This window comes from Gallus gallus, chromosome 3 (genome assembly GCF_016699485.2).
Source record: "Gallus gallus isolate bGalGal1 chromosome 3, bGalGal1.mat.broiler.GRCg7b, whole genome shotgun sequence".
Lineage (NCBI taxonomy): Eukaryota > Metazoa > Chordata > Aves > Galliformes > Phasianidae > Gallus > Gallus gallus.
The window spans coordinates 97257443-97278434 of record NC_052534.1 but is presented as its reverse complement, the minus strand read 5'-3'; the positions used below and the strand labels follow the sequence as shown (position 1 = coordinate 97278434).

At 38.3% G+C, this 20992-nt stretch overlaps 1 long non-coding RNA gene across 2 annotated transcripts in view; it reads right to left on the bottom strand.

The window, feature by feature from the left end:
- LOC101751426 overlaps window positions 1–20992 on the bottom strand; it is a 97821-nt gene that overhangs the window by 11447 nt on the left and 65382 nt on the right. For both annotated transcript variants that reach the window (XR_001463421.4, XR_005858667.2), the window contains exon 2: window positions 2562–2603. This is a non-coding gene — a long non-coding RNA (uncharacterized LOC101751426). The remainder of the gene's footprint in view (window positions 1–2561; window positions 2604–20992) is intronic.

Genomic DNA, 20992 nt, shown 5'->3' with positions numbered 1-20992 from the left:
TTTCTGGCACAGTTGAGGCAAATTAACTCACTAAGTAGCCATAAATAACTACCCCCATATGCTGCTGGGGGTAGGTAAGTCTTTGCTTTTTGGCTTAATGGATAAATATTGCCAGGGAGACAAGTTTCAATCAGAAATCATGGTTAGTGTTAGGGTACCTTACGGACTGCAAAATGCACAAGATGCCTTCTTTGGAAATAGGGACCTAAGCCGCTGTTTTGATAGCATCTGTAATCCAGGTAGGAAGGTCAACATTGACAAGTATCTTGCTGTTGTGTAGTGTGAAAAGTAAAGAAAATGGCTAGGTTATGGTAGGCAAAAGGTACATTGCTTTGAAATGAATTTCAGTGCTTTAAGCAAGTGGTACTGTGTGTAACAGCCGTTTCTGACACTCCTTTTGTACTTCAAAACATAAGCACAGCGTGTATAAATGTAAAGCCAGGATATGTATAACTTTATTTTCTGTGCTGTGCACATTTGTGTTTTTTCAGGAGCAATCTGTTTGTCCTTATGTCTACACGATGCAACGGTATCTCAGATGTCTCCAAATGTCCTCACTGTGGAATAGGAAGAAGCATAGCTGCAGCAGCATGGCAGAACTAATCAGCCTGGGCATTGTGCCCTGCTGACGCAGCTCTCCTCTTTCCAGGACCCCAGCTAGCATCTCTGCGAGGCACTAAGCGCACACGGCTGCAATTCAAATGCTGTAGTCATGGGGACAGACAGATAGCAGCCAAGAGATAACCTGACCTCCTGGGCTAGTGGGTCAGGAACATTGGAGGGGGGGGGGGAGCAATTTATCCAATATTGTGCGATTATTACTTTTTCAATCTGAAAGATACTGTGCATGTACCGCATCTGGAGCCATCCCAAGTGACTGCATGAGCTATTAGGTTAGGATTAGTGAGGCATGCGGTTTTTATTCTCTTGGTCACTACATCTACACTGCTTAATTTAACAGTGTCAGGACCTTTTCTTTGGCTCTGAAACCAGAAGCACGGCCCAGACGTAACCATGCTATGCTTCCAAAGAGGGCAGCTGCCTCCAGACAGCCTACTGGAAGCTGTCCCCAACCTGTGCTGGCTCATGGGAATTGGTTGGAAGAACACTAGTTGGCCCAGGCCAAAGCTGCGCTGGGAAACATGCTATGTGTACAGACAGTGTCTGGGTCTCAGAACTGTTAAACTGTTCCCATAGATCCCTTTGTGAAAATTGCTAGAAAGCACCCAGACTCTTTGAATGGTGGCTGCTGAAGAGCTTCTACACAGTAAGTACCAAAAAGAATATATTCACATCAAATTCCACAAAAAAAAAAAAAAAAAAAAAAACAGACAAACAACAACAAGAACAAAAACAGTGTAATCCAGAACCCAATAACAAATGAAAAACCACTGGTGCCTACACTGAGATGAACTCAGTCCCTTCTGAAATGTACTGAGTGAATCTGATGTTCTTTTGAACTCTGAGGAGACAGGTAGTGCCATTCAGACTTGAAGTACTCAGACTGTATGAGCCAAGAATGATTCATGTTATCAAAGCCCAAGGAAAAAGGGAACACAAGAGATTATAACAACAACCTGAATTCAGAACACTATCACATTTGGTCTCACTGGGAAAAGTAAAAGGGATTGCTTATACCATAAAAATTCTGTGGCACAAAAATAAAATATAAATAAATAAATATAGAGAAAAAAGAATAAAAAGAAAAGCAGGTTTCTTCTCCCCTTTTTAATAAAGTTTTTATTTATTTATCTATCTATCTATCTATTTATTTATTTATTTACTTAGTGAGTATAAATAGAATTAATAATAGACCAGCCATTAATTGAAATTCATAAACTGGATTTTGGACTACAGGTAAAATTTACCAGCTTTCTTAGTAGTGTGTATCTAGTTATTTTATCTGCATCTTTTTGTTATACCCTAAACTAAGCAGTACAACAATGCAGACTTCTGTTTAGCTCCATCGTGTAGAACACCATGGTGGGTAATAGGACCAGCATATTTAACATCAGTATTTTAATGAGGCTCAGCATTCATTATTCTAATGCACCTGGTTAAAACAGTCATGACATTGAGTATAAAGCCAGATTTGGGCCAAGTGCAGGGTTGCACTTTGGCATGAGAGTGCTCATGGAGAGCAGGATATAGTCTCAGGAGCAGCGCAGGTTGTACTGGGGTGTGTATTCTACTTCCTTGCTACAGGAGGAAGAGGAGGAGCACTGCTGGAAGAGCATGCTTCCATGCATCTAAGACCAACAAGGATTCTGGGTTCCTAGACAACCAACAGGCTCACTTGAAGAGCCTCCTACCAGTATAAACATCTTTCACAACAGTTTTGACCCACAGAGGAGACAATTTTGTTTCTTCCTCAGTTCAGAATGTTGGGTCCAACTATCCCATATCATTTAAAAAAATCAAAGTTCACCACATCCTTTGCAGGCACATTCTGTCCATTTCTGCACTCTTCAAAGGTGTCTTACCCTTTTGACAAAACATTCTACTCAAAATCTGAGTGCACATTCAGCTGGCTGGAAGCAAGGTTTCTCTAAAATACTCACTTGCACTGAAGCCACAATGAGAAAGCCAGGTCATCAGGGACTCTGAAAAGAAAAAGAAGCAAGGTTTTCTCCGCATATGTAAAATGGTGGAAAAATCTCTCTCTTTTTCTCTGTCATTCTCTCTCACACACATATACTCATCACATCACAGTGACAATAAGTTGTGGCACAAACTGGAATATCAATAAATCCTTCATCTACCTGAACCTGAAATACAGCCAGATAAAATTTATTTTTAGATTACCTTGAACGCCAGCCAGAATGAAAGATGCAAAAATAAGACTCGGCAATAAATGCTGGTAATGCAAAGCTGTAGATAGGAATAGGGGACCTTAATCCATATGCTATGAAGGCGTCCCTCAGTGAATCCTTTCTGAGCAGATGCTAATAAATAGAATTATCTTCATTTGGGTTATTGGTATTACCATGTTTGGTCTTAGTCTGGCATGATTTCAGCTTACTTTATGTCTCTTTGAATATACCAGACAACAAATTCTTCTAGGGAACACATGATACCCCTGCCAAAATGGGAATGAAATACAAACTGCTTTTTGAGAGTATGATCATAATGGAACTGTTTTCCAAGGTTATATCCAGTTTCAAAGAAATTGCTTTCTCTCTACTTAACAAACACCTTTATGCTTGAAATAAGGACACTTAAGACAGAAGAGTGTATCAAGACAGAAGAGGCAGCAAAAGATATCCATGGGGGTCCTCACTTCTCACTCTCCCCTTTCCTCCCTGTATGCTCCTGTTTGCTCTGGGGATTGCTGTACATTCCTCAGGTGTATCTGCCTGCCTCTCCTGGCACTGGGACTACTCAACTTTGCTGTCAAGGTACCTCTGTACCTCCAAGAAAAGGAAATTTATCCCCATAGAGAGGGATGAGGCAGAGAGATTGTCATGAAAGAAGTGCTCTGAGTTTGCTTGCAGTACCCAGAAATGACTGTCATGAAACCGAGCATTGGATTTTCCTATTCTTTTTCAAACACGAAGGCCGATCTAGTCCAAGATCCTCTCTGACAATAACCAGGCACCAGAAGTTTAAAGGTACTAGAGTAATGTGGAATAAAGCAAGTCGGTCCTGATCCTTCCACATCTCTTCTACAACATGAGAGTTGAAATTTGGATGAAACCCTAAAGCAATGTATATATATATATATGTATATGTATATATATATATATATATATGGTAGCAATAATTTTTACAAGTCTAAAAATTCTTGTTCGATACTTGGTTCTTCACCACTTGTGAAATTCTTGGTCTTAAAAACATCTCAAGACACTAAATTCCAAGGATTACAGTTAAACTGTATCCTAAATGCATCCCTTCCTATTCTACTCACTCTACAGTTTACACTAAATTCATCCACTCTCTGTCCATTTTTTGGTAGCTATGAAGTCCTGATCCAACTTCCTTCAAAATTCATTTTTCATGTAATTTGATGCACTTTAGTCTGCTTTCCCTTACTAGTATCCTTTCCAAATAATTCTAAGTTTTTCAGTCTCTGTTCACATAATCGTTTGTCAAGGAATTTCTCAGCTCTTTACCATAACTGTAATGCAGCATACCATTACTAACTGTGTGGTGATATTTCACACATATCCATGTGAGATTACACCAGTAGTGTGGACTGTATGTGTTTGTCCTAATATTTTGTAATGTGTGGAAATTCATCTGCATGAACAGAATTTATTCAAATTTACTTCAATTATTCTTTACAAATAATGCAACTATTAATGCTAGACTTGAAAATAATCCAAGTAGCATTACTGGCATATTACATTGATGTCTATATGTAAAAAAAAAAAAACTATCAAAAATAAAAATAAACTAAAATAAACTTATTTTCAAGGACTGTGCACTAGAAGGAGAATGCAGAAATAATGTAGGAAATGTCATGTCATTCATGTTATTACTGTAAGTCAGACAATGGTCACTAAAACCTAGTCATTTCAGAATACACCTATTTTAGACAGCAAAGACAAGCAAAGGGGACAAAGAATATAATGGGCAGTGCAGGATGATAGCATGGACTGAGCTGAATGATTTCCATCTGGAATGCATTGATCTCAGAAAACATTAGAGGACTCAAAGTCCATCCACTTTACTCATCTGTGTGAGTCATCCTCATTAAATTCAAAGGATCTCAGAACATCTGTGCAACTGTAAATTGAATTTTAACACTCAAATGAGCAGTGACTCAATACAGCTTCTATGTCTGATACTAAACTGGACAAGTGAAGAATTGCCTAAAAGCAACAAAGCTGTACAGAAATTTGACTTAGTGTCAGAGTTAGTAGATAGCATTTTTTAAAATTAATTTCCTATTGATTATTAAAACATAGCTTTAAATGTATTTCAAATATTATAATTATCCAAGCATTAGTATAGGTAATTTAATAGAGAGGATTGAACTTTTATTTTCTCAAGGATACAAGTAAATAGACATTTCATGAAATATTTCAGAGAAATAGACAGGAAATAAGAATCTGAAAATAACTTTAGAGTTAATAACCAGTATTTTCAATAAACAGGTTATACTAAATGGAAGAGTTTTCATTTTAACAGTCATCATATTTCAGGACTGATTTCTTGCTGAATAAATGATGTCAAGTGGGACCTGGATGAAAATAATACGGGTGTTTTTAAGTGTTGAAAGAAACTAAACAACACATTTGGAAGTGCCAAAGGATTGGATTTGTAAAAGTATTTAGGTCTAAGCATCAAAATGAAGTGTTTTAATATCTTTATCAACCGTGAAATAAAGTATCAGGAACTCTCTGAAAATCTCATGGATTCTTGTCTGGTTCTTTACTTCACCTGAGAACCTTTAAATTCCAACCAATTAGAAGTGGAAACCCTCTGGCTTTTGGTTATTTTTTAAATTATTAATTATTTATTTTTAGTAAAGCTATATTTCTAACTATTCTGTAAAATTTCTTAAACGGAGTAATTCATACAGGTCACTGTATATTCATATCATGCATACATCACTAAAGAAATAGATCAGAAATAAGAATAATCCTAGAAATATTCAGATTTCACAGAAAGGAAGGGAGGAAGGGAGGAAGGGAGGAAGGGAGGAAGGGAGGAAGGGAGGAAGGAAGGAAGGAAGGAAGGAAGGAAGGAAGGAAGGAAGGAAGGAAGGAAGGAAGGAAGGAAGGAAGGAAGGAAGGGAGGGAGGGAAGGAGGGAGGAAGGGAGGGAGGGAGGGAGGAAGGAGGGAGGGAGGGAGGGAGGGAGGGAGGGAGGGAAGGAACAAGAAGCAACTTGTACCGAAGTACCAAAGTTTTCGAGCTTCGAGCGTGGCTGCTTGCCTCACCCCTGGAAAAGGTGCACATTTTTGCACCTATCTACCAAAACTGTCTTGGTGGCTGAATGTATACTGGGAAGTCAAAGAGTAGCAAGGAGCTTTCTGCACAACAGTATTTGGTCATAAAGCATGGCACTGCTTTCCCACGCAGCTTTCTGAGCTTGTTTGAGTTCTGACCATTCCTGTCAGGTATGTTAGACACAGACACCCCATTGTAGAAGGTAAATACCATGGATAGAAACCTCTCTATTCTAACTGTTTGTGGTGCCAGGGAAATATTCCAGGCACTGTTAGGTGCCAGACACAGTTTGTGGGTTATGAGATTGTAAAAATTAGATTTAAAAAACTGTGAGGGGGGTTTATTCCTGTTTCCTGAAAGTTATTTTTAAACCAATACAAAACATTTGAACAGTTCAGAAAAGAGGAACTGGACCCAGCTCTTTCTCCTTTCCAGCAGCATGCACCAACCAGAATCATGCTCCTCCTCCATTGTCCCCTCCATTACAATTCTGAGATTGCAAGAGGTCCAAGCCTGGACTCTGCAAGTGAGCTGCAAGACAACTAGATCAAGGAGAGTGGAGCAGATGTGGATTTCAGTCACCCCCAGCTGCAGGAAGATCCAGTGTGTATCAAATATGCCACTTCTCACTTCTTCCTGTGAGTGCTGTCAGATTCTTCCTCTGGCTGATGTGTTTTGCACTACTCATCTCTGCCCTACATCTGCTCAGAGCATTTCTGGTTTCAGGAGACCTTCTCAGGACTGAGAGTTGGTGCACACTCCCTGAGCTGCAGCAGAGTAGAAGCAGCACTTTGGTGCTTAGTTTCTAAGCATTAAGCTGAGGCATCAAGAGCCTTTGTAGTGTTGAGTGAAGCAGCGCATCTCTGAGTGGGGCAGCTGCTGGAATGTAGACTACCACAACTCTCTTTGGTACTTAGGCAGCTCCTTTTCAAGAAATGACATTTTAGGCTCCAGAATGTAGGATCCAGCTGCAATGCATCAAATGTTTGTTTGCTGCGATATTCAGAAATCTCCTAATTTCTAGCTTAAACCTCCATATGTTTGCATGCCATTGTGCCCCTGTTATCTTTTGACTCCATCTGAACCAGTCAAGAAGGAACAGAGTGATCTTGCTTTAAGATGCAGTCTAAGTAGAATTTCTGTACTTTCAATTATCCAAGGCCCATTCTTACAGAGATCAGAGAAATCATCAGCATAATGGCTACCGTAGGTTACAGGCAAGACACTTAGTCGTGTTTCTCTGTAGAGTCTCATAAGTAAGACAGTATGCAAGAAAAATGGGCCAAACATTGTGGTAGCATAATTACAGAAAACATGTCTTGATTTATTTTTCTTGCTAAAAAAATGTAAAAATAGTGAAAATGATAAAGTGATTTAACGAGCTATACCTCTAACGAGTCTGTACCCTATTGCAATCCATATTCAGTCATATACCTTAATTCTGACAAGAAGTTGAACATGTTTGTCAGGACTCGCCCGTGCCCAAAACAATCCAGTTTTGTGGAAGAAAAGCTCTGTTTATTACAAACAAGATTATTTTCTCATTTTCTAAATGCAAAAACGTAGTTTGTTTTAGGAAGAGTGCAGTTTCCGCTGTGATCATAGATACTTCTAGCCATGACGATAAGAACATTTTCATGGCTGGTTTTTTAGCACTATAAAATGATAAGAAGACATAGCCATTGTGATTCATAGCCATAACGAAACTCTACGAGGAATGTTTGAATGTAGTTTGTAATTAAATATTTTGAATTTTAACAGTGTATCATCATTTGCAGCTGCTAATGGTAACACTGGAAGACATAATTCTGCCCACACTAATTGAAAATTAGAATATCTGCCTCCAACTACTGCATTAGGTCAAATATTTCTTACCATGGCAAAGTACTCTATAAATAAATAATCAACAACTCTCAATTTGCATAATAGACTTTCAGAAACTTTGTCACCTGTAAGGAAAGTTTTAAAATGATGAGAGAGATTTGTTTTTCCAACATTGGAATCATGGGAATAGAAGTTGCTCCACACAAAATTAATCTACCTTCAGATGCCCTCAAATACCTGACTTTGTATTTTGCTCAATATTTATCTTATTTAGCTAAAAAAAAACAACAACAACAACAACAACAAAAAAAAAAGCAAAAAAAAAAAAAAAACCTACTCTGACCTGATTCAGCTGCTTTCTCTGTAAAATGTTGACATTTCAGGAAGTTATCAACATCTGTACAATGTGTAAACTTTTCAAATGGCTTGATGTATTTTACCTGTGTTAAAAATATGCTTACCAAAAGATCCAATGGGTGCACTGTAAAAGATTAACAGATCTTGTACTTGACAAAAGCCTACCCTTCCTATCCTTAGTTCTAGCTTTCTTAATTAAAACACAGAGAAGAAAGAACAAATTCCACCATAACAGACCATTATTATTTTTAAAATTATTCTTAAATAAAGGTGAATTGAAATGCACTGAAACTGATTATAGGTAATATTTGAAAAGAATACTGATGCTTGAAATAATGAATTTATACATTGGAAGCAACATAAATATACATTTCAAAATATTATATTTGCTTAAACATAGTATTTACTAATTATAACTTTAAGATGTTTTTTATGTGTTTGTTATTTTCATGCAGGAAAGATGATCAATCCAGGACAGCTGAAAATATGAGAAATAACCATTGTGTAGTCTTCTGTGTCTGGCAACCGGGAAAAGAGGCCAATTCTACTAAAAATAGGTCTATCTTATGGAAAGTCTGACCCTGAACCCTTAGTTCAAGGTTAGGTCAACTATTTCTGCCATCAGAATTAGGCAAAGCATTCCCTCCATTTATTGCAGCTCTGCAGACAGTGCCTCCAGGTGAAATAAACACAGTGATGCTGTAGTTGCAATTTTTTAGATCTATGTAACAGAATTGGATTACAATAATTTAGTCTGGAAGCGATGGGAGGTATAAATTACTATGACTCTAGTGCTGATTGACGTGATTATGTGAGAAAAGAGATAGAAAAGATCTATTAGGTCATCTTGTCCATTCCCCATGATACATTTTAATGTCTCCAAAGGAAGTGTTATAATGTGTTTTGACAAGGACCTGGCTATTAATAATGCCATTAATAATTTTTATGACATTTTTAATTCTCTTTGCTTGGGCTTTTTTTTTTTTTTTTTTTCCTCCCCATGATCCAAGAATAGATGCCTTGTTCTTTCATCATATTACCAGTATAGGCAACATGGGTTGTATGAAATGTAATAGAATGTTTAATTTTCAAAAATATTATAATGTATTAAATAATTAAAATGGCTCTGTGTGACCGGAGTGCTAAAAGGTTACCACATAAAAAAAAAGCAACAGAGAAATAGCTCAATATTAATGTACTTGGGTCTGACCTTACTTCCCACCACACAACATACAGAGCAACTTCTGTTCCTGCTTCTTATCCATTCCCTAACCTATAGAATTAAAATCTGCACAACATTCTGGCTGAGAAGGATATGGGGAACGGCACCTCATATTCAAAATGAAAGCATGAAATATTGATCTTTCGTTTTCCACTGTTGCCTACCCCCTTCTCTTTGTGGCGGTAGAGAACCTGGCAAGTACTACAGAAATTCTGGAAAAGGTCTGTCAGACTACTTCAAAGTTTGTCGGAAAGTAGCTTGACCTGTGAATCACCCAGCATCTGATCCTTGGCTATGTACCTTTATGTAACTAATATTTGTCCTATTCTGCAAAGCACTGAGATGGCAGTAACTCAGAGGTGATACTCTCAAATACTGTATGCATTGTGGTGCAGATAATGAACAATCACTTTGTTAACTAATGGTATTTCTATCACAAATTCTACAGTCTGTGCAGAGGAGGCACAAGATCAGAGGCTAAGTTGGGTTACCAAATAATGAAAGGGTTCTCCTAATGAGTAAGAAATACTGGTGCTTTTTTGTTTGTTGGTTGGTTGGTTGTTTTTTCTCTGTAGCATAAGTTATATGTTATTTGGTCCTTTTCACTCAACAAAGTAAATTACATATTTTTGCTATAAATCAATAATTATTTGTTTCAATTTATAGGAAAAAAATGGGTGGGTTTCTATGCCACTTTCAATGAATGGCCATATTCTAAATCAGATTTTTTAAAAAAATTTTTACAAACATGAAAACTACCACAAATTTAACAGATGAGAGCACGATAAGATATTATTGGCTACACTAAATCATTTTATATCAAGTGTGTGTGAGCGTGTATGTGTATGCATGTGCTCTTTAATATTTACGAAATAATTATTAGGTACAGCTAAGTTCATTAATAACTTATTTGAGAATGTATTTTACAAAACGTTAGTAATGAATTGTTAACAAGCAGTGCCACGGCTTGCTGTTATAAAAGATACTGTTGTGTAGGAATCGTTAAAACTACGGACATGCTTGATTAATATGTGAATTCTAAGGTAATATACCATACTTCAATGTACAATAAACTTACTAAATAATTATGAATCAGTTGTGCAAATGGGTATTATAAAGAGCTTGAAAATGGAACATAAAGCCAACTATAACAGAGTAATCAAATACTCTTGGTCTTCTAGTTCTAGTTCAGCTAACATAACAAAACAAAACAATATAGGAAAATATGTGAATTAGAGTACAATATGAAGTCTTTGTCTTAAATGGATATTCAGTGCTTACACTTTGGTGCCATCAGTAAGTGGTCAATTTAGCTAGCTATTAGGGCTAATTTATCCAGCTCTTCTGTAGATAAAGGAAGAAATTCTTCAGAGGCTGGCTGAAGACTGAAGACTAAGTTAGGAATTCCGGGTGGAACCTCGGAGAATGTATCTCTCTCTGTCAACTACCCAGAAAACTCATGGGGCTTAGGTAGCTGAAATACCCAACTAATTTATGTTTCAAAAGCCGGATGTTGTGGTTACTCCCCTACATGTCAACGGCCTGCAGAAGTTTTATAGAGGACTGCTATTTACATAGCTGCACATGCTATTTTGGAGCCATCTTGAGATCATCATGCAGACTTTTGCAAACGTTTTCTAAAGGAAGACTCTATGCTTGCTCTAAAGCATGGATTGAAACACTGCAGCTAACTGAATGGCTTTGAAGAACAATTTTTATGAAGGATTCTTTCAAACCCAGACTGTTAATTTATTATGTGCTGACCAGTAATATGAAAGAACTCTGTGTTTCAGAAGTTTAGTGGCCCTTAATTGCAAACAAGCTTTGAAGTACCCAGCCATGCATGACAGACTTCCTTATACTTCCTTGTCTCTTTCTTCTTGGAGCCTGAGATCTTCTCTCCAGCTCCCTTGTTGCCTGGAAATATTTACCTTTATCTTGAAGCCTTCTTTGAATGATCTGACTACTGAAAGATTCAAAGTACATGGTTTGGCAGATTTACAGTATGTTTTAACATGACAAATCATACCCTATGCAATATTGCAAAATTTAAAAAATGACCAATATTTATGTCAAAGCTAAAGGAATCTATACCCTGTGGTTTTGTCTTACCTTCAGCACAGTGATTAACAACAACTCCTGTTCCCCACGCTCCATTAGAAATACAAAGCCAATTTCTGATCTTGTGGTATTTGACTAAAAAGACTGAGCACACATTAGCGATGCAGAAAACATTATTAACTAACCTTCTGGCCACAGACTGTAGGGGAATACTTTCAGAAACATGAATCTGAGCAATCCTGCGTTATAAATCATGGAGCAGAAAACTCTTTTTATTAGAACAATTAATTAATGTGGATCCTGTGAGGACAGAAAAAAATTTCTCTATGTATCCTAACTCAACTGAAAATAGAATAGATTTTAAATGATTTTAACTTATAGCCTGGTATTAATAAAGACTGGAATTTTTCTCATTCGATTTTATACATCTAGTATGAGATGATGATGTAAATTTAATGTGTAGTAGAGAGAAAAGCAAAGAAATCAATCCATTCACGGATTAGACATAAAATGCACGGAGTGAACATCACACTGAAAATGCACATCTGTGTTCAATCACTCTACAGGTATTTAAATGAACAACTTACCATAGAATCACAGAATCCTAGAATCATAGAATGTCTTGGGTTGGAAGGGACCTCAAAGATCCTTCAGTTTCAACCCCTTGCCTCAGGAAGGTTTGCTAACCACTAAATCGGGCACTAGATCAGGCTGTACAGGGCCTCATCCAGCCTAGCCTTGAAACTTCTGCATGCCCAAAAGTTCATGAGGTTAAAAACATTGTTCCTTCTTAGCTCTGTCATTGTTCAGATACATCAGGAAAGCCAGAAATCTACACAAACCAACTATAACAGGATAGTGCTTTCGGAAAAGAGAATGTGTCTGCTGAAAGCAAATTTCCAAAATGAGATGTGATGAGACCACCTCAGTCTGAGCCAAGCACTACTCATAGAAGAGCATTGGGGTTAGTAGTTTACTTGCTGTTTGTCATGTATTTTCTCCCTGCAATTTTTTAGCATGTGAGAAAGGTTAGACCTGAACTAAAGGGCTTGATCTTACATTGGAGCATTGCCGTCTCCTAGTTGTTTTTTGACTCACAAAGACTGCATTAGGTCTGAGGGATTCACACATGACACAGATGAGTGCTATGTCACAGATCAGCTAAACAGATGTTACAGTCATTTTTAAAGGATTCCCTCCAGATATACACATGCACATTTGTGAGTTTTTCATTTCCTTGCTTCTCTTCCCTGTACCTCTACCTCTGAGCAGTCAAGAAGGAAAAGATAGAACAGTAAGTCTCTTCCTCACATACCAAGTTTATTTTTAGAAACATTTTTCCAAAACAATTACATTAATTATTCATTATCTCTCTCTCTTTTTGTTCCTTTTAATATCAGCTCCCAAGAATCTGTTTGTTTGTGACTTTTATCCAGTCCTTTTTGTGTTTTTCTCATTGCTGTTGAAAAGATTTTTATTTTTTTTTAACAAATTAAGATGCCTGCAACTAAGTCATTAATCCTAGAAAGGTTCTGATAAAACTACTGCATTCTTCAGAACTGGTGAAACACAGAAGCACCTTTAGCTTCTCTGTATAGAGCTGCAATACTTAACTCTTTTCAATGTGTCAAAGAGAGATCACAGTCCTACAGTCTGTTTGCCAGCAAGAATCTACCAATATTTTCTTCAAGGCATGGAAATATTTCAGTGATATGACAGTTCCACAGGCAGCCTTTACACCAGAATGACGAGAAACAGAATTCTTACACCTAAGAGAATGCTCTCATCTCCAAGGTACAGGGTCATCATCTCCCTTTGTATTTCTTGGAACATGTATAAGGAGGGGCATTAAAGAATCATAAATGGTCTTTCACACAAAGAGGTATATAGTCTTCCCTCACTCCCAACTTCAGCCTAACCATTAGGTTCCTACTTCGTGTTGTTTCAATCAGCGGAGACAGTGGATCTTGGGCTCCACACCCTTGATGCCTGTACTTCATATTAAGATCTCACTCAGAAACTACAAGATATCATTCTGCTTTTCTCACCTTCCAAAGAGAAAAGCATCTCATCTATCACATTTTAAAGGACAATTGCAAGCACCTTTCTTGAACCAATGTCTCTGTAACACGCTCATCACTTTGTGATTCTTTTTTTGTCTAAACTTAGCATCAACTGAGTGAACTCAGACCATATGTAATTTCAAATTGCCCATGAATGTAGTAAAAGAACGCAGATGATTTTTTTGAAAGAAAAAATGAAAACATCAAGAAAAAGAAAAAGAAAGAAAAAAAATGCTTTGGCACAGCTAAGTTAGAAGCATTTGTTTGGGATATAGAGACATAGGGCAGGGTTATAGGAGAGCAGGAACTGTTCCTCTGCCTTAAAGAAATGATCAGTACCCCTATGGTATGATGAGTGGAAGAACTGTAACAGGGAGGACTGTGCACATTAGAACCAGGATCAGACAACTACAGTTCAGAAGGGACCATCGTTTCCAGCAGGGAAATATTTTTGGAAGGAGATGCTGCTCTCAGTAGTCTTCCAGACATCAAAACCAAAAGCACTTCTACAGAAGAGTACGTGTCTCTCCAAGGTGCTGGGCTTCAAACCCAGTTGTGCACATCCAAAGTCTGCCAGATGCTTTGCTTCACTAGCATACCATGCCTGGAAAACCTTCAGCCAGAAATACATTTACTCCTAAGAGTGGCTTAAAGGGAACGCAAGCTCCTGAGGTATCAGGAAAGATGAGATAGCCACCAGCTTCCTGTCAATGTCATCTGCTCATAAACACAGAGTACCTCCCCGGCTCTGACATGCAGATCCGGGGATGAACAGTCATTGCAAAGCCTACTGTATTCATGAAAAATTCACTGTACAAGACTGTGCAGTTACGCCCTTCTCTTCTTTGGATATTTCTCCAGTTTCAAAGTAGCACACTACAGCTGCTGTCCCACTCATCTCACAGAACATTTTAGCTGACTGATAAAATAAGGAGAAGAAACAACCCTAGTCAATCCCCTCTAAATAGAGTAGTATCTTCCTATCCTGGCTCCTAGCTCACATAAGCCTTTCTCAGACCCGCACTGTCTGTACCAGGGTCCATCCACTATCTCAGCAAGGAGCAGGAGATGCAGAGCAGTGGGCACCTCACTGGGGACAAGGATGTGCCAAGTCTAGGCAGGGATCTGGGCCCATGAATGGTCCTAGCTCTACCTGTGTCTGGTCAGGGCAAAGCTGTGTAGATCTGGAAACTGGCCAACTGCAGCCTCACTAGGGCAGGGGCTGATGGCCCCCAGGGGCTGAAATGGGGTTCTTGGCTATGGGCAGAGTGGAGGTAACCTCGAGGAGTCTATTCAGGAAGGGTCAGGGTTGGAGGTACCCTTGGGGCCCTGTCACTAGAACTGTTCTAGGTAACTGCCCGGCACAGCTGTGGGGTGAATGTGAGCCACGCTGGCTACTGATCTACCTATCATTAGGACAACAGCTCCTCTTACTTTTAAAGTGTTGCTGTTTGAAATCTCCTGATTTAGCTTTCTTGTCCATATCTTGCAGGGAGCTCATGTTATTGATAACTTGAAACAGCTGAAAATTTTATGCGCAACTATGATTGAAAATATTCAACAGATGCAAACAGTAATTTACTTCTGCTACTACAAGTGAAATAGCCAAATTCTAGTAAAACAAGCCCTTTGGAAATCTGGCTCGAGTTTGACAAAACAATAAAAATATCATCATTTATGTCCTGCTATTTTCTCCCTGTTCTTCATTCTTGATCTCAGTCCAAATGAAAGAAACAATACGATAAATGAATACATTATCATCAAAATTTTCCTTCTACATCTTGTTGTTAGCATAATGTAGAGAAAAACAGTTGGGATTCAGAGGCTTGCAAATTTCTAGGGTGGGAACAGGTATCAGAGTTTCTCAAAATCAAAACCACTTACAAGCTATCATGTCTGTGGGAGAGGATAGCTACTATCAATCAATTAGATCTCATAGGACAAAAGACTGGAAACATATAAAAGGAAAGCACAGCTCATAAATATATGAGGGCTACTCTGAAAGTAATGCCTCTTGTTTTATGAAGCTGGCCCACAATGTCAGATGCAGATATTAGTGGTATAGCAGTAGAAGTTGAACCTTCCTACCAAGATTCCATTACATTTTGTTGCTATGTCAGATGGCAAAATGGCATCTGATATGGAAGTCCAGATGAAACAAAGGTATAGAATTGAATTCCTCCATGAGGAAAGTATGGCACCCATTGACATTCACTGAAGCTTGCTGAATGTTTACAGAGACTAAACAGAGGATGTGAGACCAGTGAGGCAGGCTCTTGTTCATTGCAGGTGAAAATGAAGAGCTCATGATGGTGACTGTGTTGAAAAATAGTATTCTGCAGATGAGATTCTGCTCTATCAAATAGCATTATTGTGCTCTTTGAACATGCTGTAATTTCCATGGAAATAAAAATGTGGCATTAGTTTTGGAGCAACCTGCAGGAAGAAAGCATATTCCCATTGAGTAGTTCAGAGGAAGTCTTAAAGGTATCTACGAAGTACAGCCCATCACTCTGAATATAGAAATGGGAGCCAAAGATGTTAGGATTAACATTTAGCATATGGACACTTAGCAATTAGAATAATATTTTCAGAATACAATAGTTTCCAAATTTCCTCTAATTATCAAAGTGTTCTACAGCTAGGCACTTACACAATTCACTTAGATATTTCACTATTTTGATATATCTTGAATTGTTTATTTCCATGTTTTTTTCAGGGGTGCTCAGTATCCTGCAATCTACAGCACCGGTTGCTCAGTGTTAAACACAGGCCGTGGGTCATGGTTTCCTGTTTAAATGCTACCTAACACAGTACTGATCGTATACAACTAGGGAAACCCTAGATCTTCGGTAGTAGAGGGTCCAGGGTAAACATCAGGCAGACGTTACCTAAGCATAGTCCTTTAAAGCCATGTAACTCCATGTCATCCTACCCAGCCTTCAGCTGCTGTTCTAGGAGGACACGTGTTTTTTGCAGAGCTTTTTGTCTTAGCTGCAAGCCCCATGTTGTTGTCTAAGATTCTTCAGGGCCTCTCCAGTCAATCTAGACATCTTCTTAGGAAACTGAACTGAGCTTTTAAAGTCATGAGCAAAACCCTCATCATTCCCTTGAACTCTTTTGGCTGTAAGAAAAGAAATTAGTCATTTGGAGACAGATGTGAGTTCTGCTAATTGCTGATTTTCTTTTGGGGAAAAAGAAAAGTGGGAAAGAATAGGTGTTTAGAGGTGCTTTAGAAGATTCTCAGTCTGGACATTGAAGCTGGAAACAAGATGGACACCTTAACAGAGCAGATTTCACTTTCTTGTGTTTTCTACACAAAACAGTAAGATGCAGCAGAGTCATGTCTATTGTTAGAAACTTCCTGCCTGCTTATTGTAATGTTCCCAGGGAGATCATCCTCAGGGCAGTCATATGGTGTGACCTACCCTACAAATCTGAGTGCATTAGCTAATTGCCTGCCTAGCTGACCTGTGCATTGTACTTGCCCAAAAAGTTTCTGTGACGAATATTTGGCACCAAGATCTGTCCATGTGATTTGAAAGTTATGGTACATCACACACAGCAGTAGTGAAAATCCAGCTCACACCACTTCAGTTTCAGCACTTCTTCAAAATTTCATCTTTGCACTGTAGGGAAGTTTTGTAAACAGAACCACTGGTTTAGTACTGCAGTAAATATATTATATGTTCTTCTAAAGCATCAGATTTTTACAGGCCTCCTGGCAAAGACTAAAATGAATAACATGCAGAATGCACTAATCTGCAGAATGAACCATGAGTGGTAATTTATGTATCTCATAAACAGCTAGCGAGCTGTTATTTTACCAGCACTATTTTGAGGCTTCATTATCTCACAGAGATGGGCAAATCTGCAACCTTTCATTCATTCAGCAATCTGCAGTGCTTAGTTGTGCAAAGTTTAGAAGTTTGAATTAGAACATACCATTTAAAACAGTCAATTGGAAGGAAAAGTATTGCTATACACAATTAACAATTAACTTAGCAACTGTAACGTGCAAGAATAGCACAGGTTGCTCAAATCAGAAATAGAAACTAGGCAAACAGAAACTGCAGGAAGCTCAGATTTGTGGCAACTGGTCAATCATCTCAAATAATTTTGCAAAATGTAGGGAATTGTATCATCACTTGTACCATTTACTATAGCACTAGCACTCATATTTGGTAGTCTTGAAACAGCCTGGAGTGTGGTTGACCATTATAAAAAGTTACTGCCTCACATTTGGCTAAGGCGTGTTCATGACACAGCCTGCATGTGTGAAGTAGTCAGAGCATTTTTTTTAGTTGTTGGCCATGCAATGAGAATTATACTCCTGTATGAGGCTATAGAGACCAGTAATAAGTCAAGGATGGAGTCACACTATGGACACTACATCAAGTTATGTGACCCAAACAAACAGATGGTTGACATCATTTTAACTTCTGTTGCATAGTAGCTCAGTAGATTCTCACTACTGTCCTCTGTTGAAGCAGAGCATTATGTTGGAAAGTTTCTAGCCAGATCCAACAAGGAAGTTCTCCAGTTCTGAAATTGTCATGTGCTTTTCAGTTAAAGGGAGCTCTATGTCACTATACATTTTTACCTGTTTATGTGGTTTTGTATTATCATACACACACATACATAGTCACATATATATCTCATTAAAGAACATTTCTAAAAAATGTGAAAAATATTCTTTATCTAGCAGGTGCTTGTGTGTACTGTTCCTGGATTTTCCGTTATTTGTTGGCTGACTGTTGGCTCAGAGCACATCTACTGTTTCTATTTAGAGTTGCTCATGAGCTGTGTATTCTAACCCACACGGGTGGTGGTCAGAAAAAGCAGAAAAGAGTGCTGATTAATTGAGCAAAGATTCCATTTTGTTTTTAAGTTTGGGATAACTCTGAGTCGCCATCAAACTGAGAAAATTAATCTAAAGCACAAATTAAAAGTACTGACAACACAGGCTAGTCTTCAACTTTTCACTTCAGCTCTCCATGCCATCTCATGTCTCCAGCCCTCTCTTTTTTCTGGTTTTCCATCTTTCCCACACTGGAATTGCCTTCATAATGGACTGTGTAATGTTTTACTGTGGACTGATGTCTATTCTGGCTAAACCCAATAGTTTCCTGACACATTCATCATGCTCTTCAAACACAGACACTTCTACACACAGCTATAATGTCATTCGTCCATCAAAGCAGAGACAGCAGCATCAAGTTATGGGTATCTGTCTATTTATACAGACAAATATTGACAAAAGGGAGAAATAAGCCTAAAATTTTCCATGATGTATAGTGCTTTTTGGAGCAAAAGAGCAGTGAGTCTGCTGCAGTCCCAGCAAAGAATGCCACAGCATGAGGTCTCCCTTCAGACCAGTAATTCAAAAGAGCTCTACAGGATTACAGACTTTCCATGCACCACTGACACATGAGAGAATCCTGCTAAGTGAGGCTTTTGATGGAGTATCGGTTCTGGGTCTCAGGACTGTAGCACTGAAAATGTGCCACAAAGTAAGACACAACTGTGAATCTGCACCTCTCACCAGTGTTTCATTTAGCTGGGACTCCAGGCAGTGTGTGGGATGTCTTCTTTGCTCCTCTGATTTCACAAATCAAAACAGATTTTACTGGGCGTGTGGGACAAAGAAATGTTCTCCCTGTGAGGTCTCAGTTGAAGGCACATGAAAATCACTACTATATGAAAGTGAAGCATTCAGCAGACCAGCAGGCTTAGCAGACCTGAATGTGCAAAGGGAGGAAATACACCACAAATGTGACTAGTTTAGGTCCACACTTGAAAGAAGATGGATAATTCTAGCAAACATCATTGCTCTCCCATTCAAGAATTAGGTGGAAATTCACCTTGAATGTTCAGTGCATTAGTCCTTCTACACAAAGTGTTCCATGGGGAAAATCTGTGGTATCTCGAATTTTACTCAAAAAGATACAAGATAAATATAATAACAAAAATATTATCAAAAAGATACAATATAAATATCATAACCAAAAAAAAAAAAAAAAAAGAAAAAAAGAAAAAGAAAACCAAGATAAAATGCATGAAGAAATGTCCTTCTAGGTATTTTGATTCCAACATCAAAATTACTTCTACTATTCATATTTTCACTGAAGATGTCATAAAAGTCCAGGAAAGTTCAATGAGCCTGTGAGCACAAATAAAGACCTCTTTTGGTACTGAAAATACCAGTTGCAGCTTGCACTCTAAGAAAACCTTACCGTCTCTTTGGGTTTGGACTGGTTAGTTTCCGGAGGCATGAGCAGTACAATGCTCCACCTGCAGCCTAATTGTCTCCATACATAATGAAGGTTATACTGTTCAACATGTGAGCCGGACTCCAGACTTCACTTAAATCTTTAATATACATTAATAAAGTGTTTAAACAGATGCTTTAAAAATATTAAAATGGTCCAATTTATCAGTCTATACCATCCCACAACAGAACGCACATTCCCTATTTGCTGTTCTGCAAATCATACTGGTTATGCTTTCACCTTTCTGGTCACAAAATTCAGACCCTGAAACAGCAGTGACACATTTATTTATTTATTATAAAGCAGTGCATAACTTCATTACCCATTAAGAGCATATGTTTTTTCTGAACTACAAAATAGTGTACTGTGCAAAACCAATTCCATCATTTTAGGGTGTTTTTCCAGTTGGTTTTGTCTAAATGTCTTGAAGCATTCTCTTTCTGTTCTTTATTCATTTTATCTCCTAGAAAACTTTACAATCTCTCATATGGACTTTGCCAGTATGAGACTGCTATCTGGTTAAACAACTGCTTCAGAGCAACTACTTTGTGGTCAGGGCTGTTATATTTCTGTCACATTCACTTTCTGTCTTTGAAAGATCATTCTCTTTCACTTCTGCACTGAGACATTTACTAAAATAGGAAAGATAGACACACAGCGACAGGCCTGGTGTTTAGAGGTTTTGTATTCCCTTTGTTTCTGTAACTCCTTTTGCAGTCAGTGCTACATGATAAAACCATTTATGTGGTCACTTAGCTATCACCTAAAATTACAGAGGCATAGGCAGAATGGTAGGTCTGACAAAAGAAGGATTTGCAAAATCAGTTATAAGGCTGTTTGGAACAAAATTAAACCTAAATAGCAGCCTCTTGATGTAAATTCTTTCTTTGTTGTTGTCTTGCTATGAATCCCTGTCTGTGAGATAGAATAAGAAGTGTGATGTGAAAGCAAGCTGCTATCTGCTGTTCAAAATGAACTGCTCTGACCATTGCTAATTGATGGATTCATGAAGCGTGCCTTAGCCTGGAGAACAGAAAACTTAGCAGGATCTTATCAGTTTATATAAATACCAAAAAGGAGGGTGCAAATTGGATGGAGCCAGGCTCCTGTCTCAGGACAGAACAAGAGGCAATGGACACAAACTGGAAAACTGGAGATTCTGTCTGAACACCAGGAAGCACTTATTTACCGTGAAGGTGTACTGGGTTTATGTGGCAAGGATTTGGTAGGAGGGCTTTGCAGGGGTGCCCCCTGAGCAGAGCCCAGACCTGCTCCAATTCAGAGCAGCTCCAGCTGC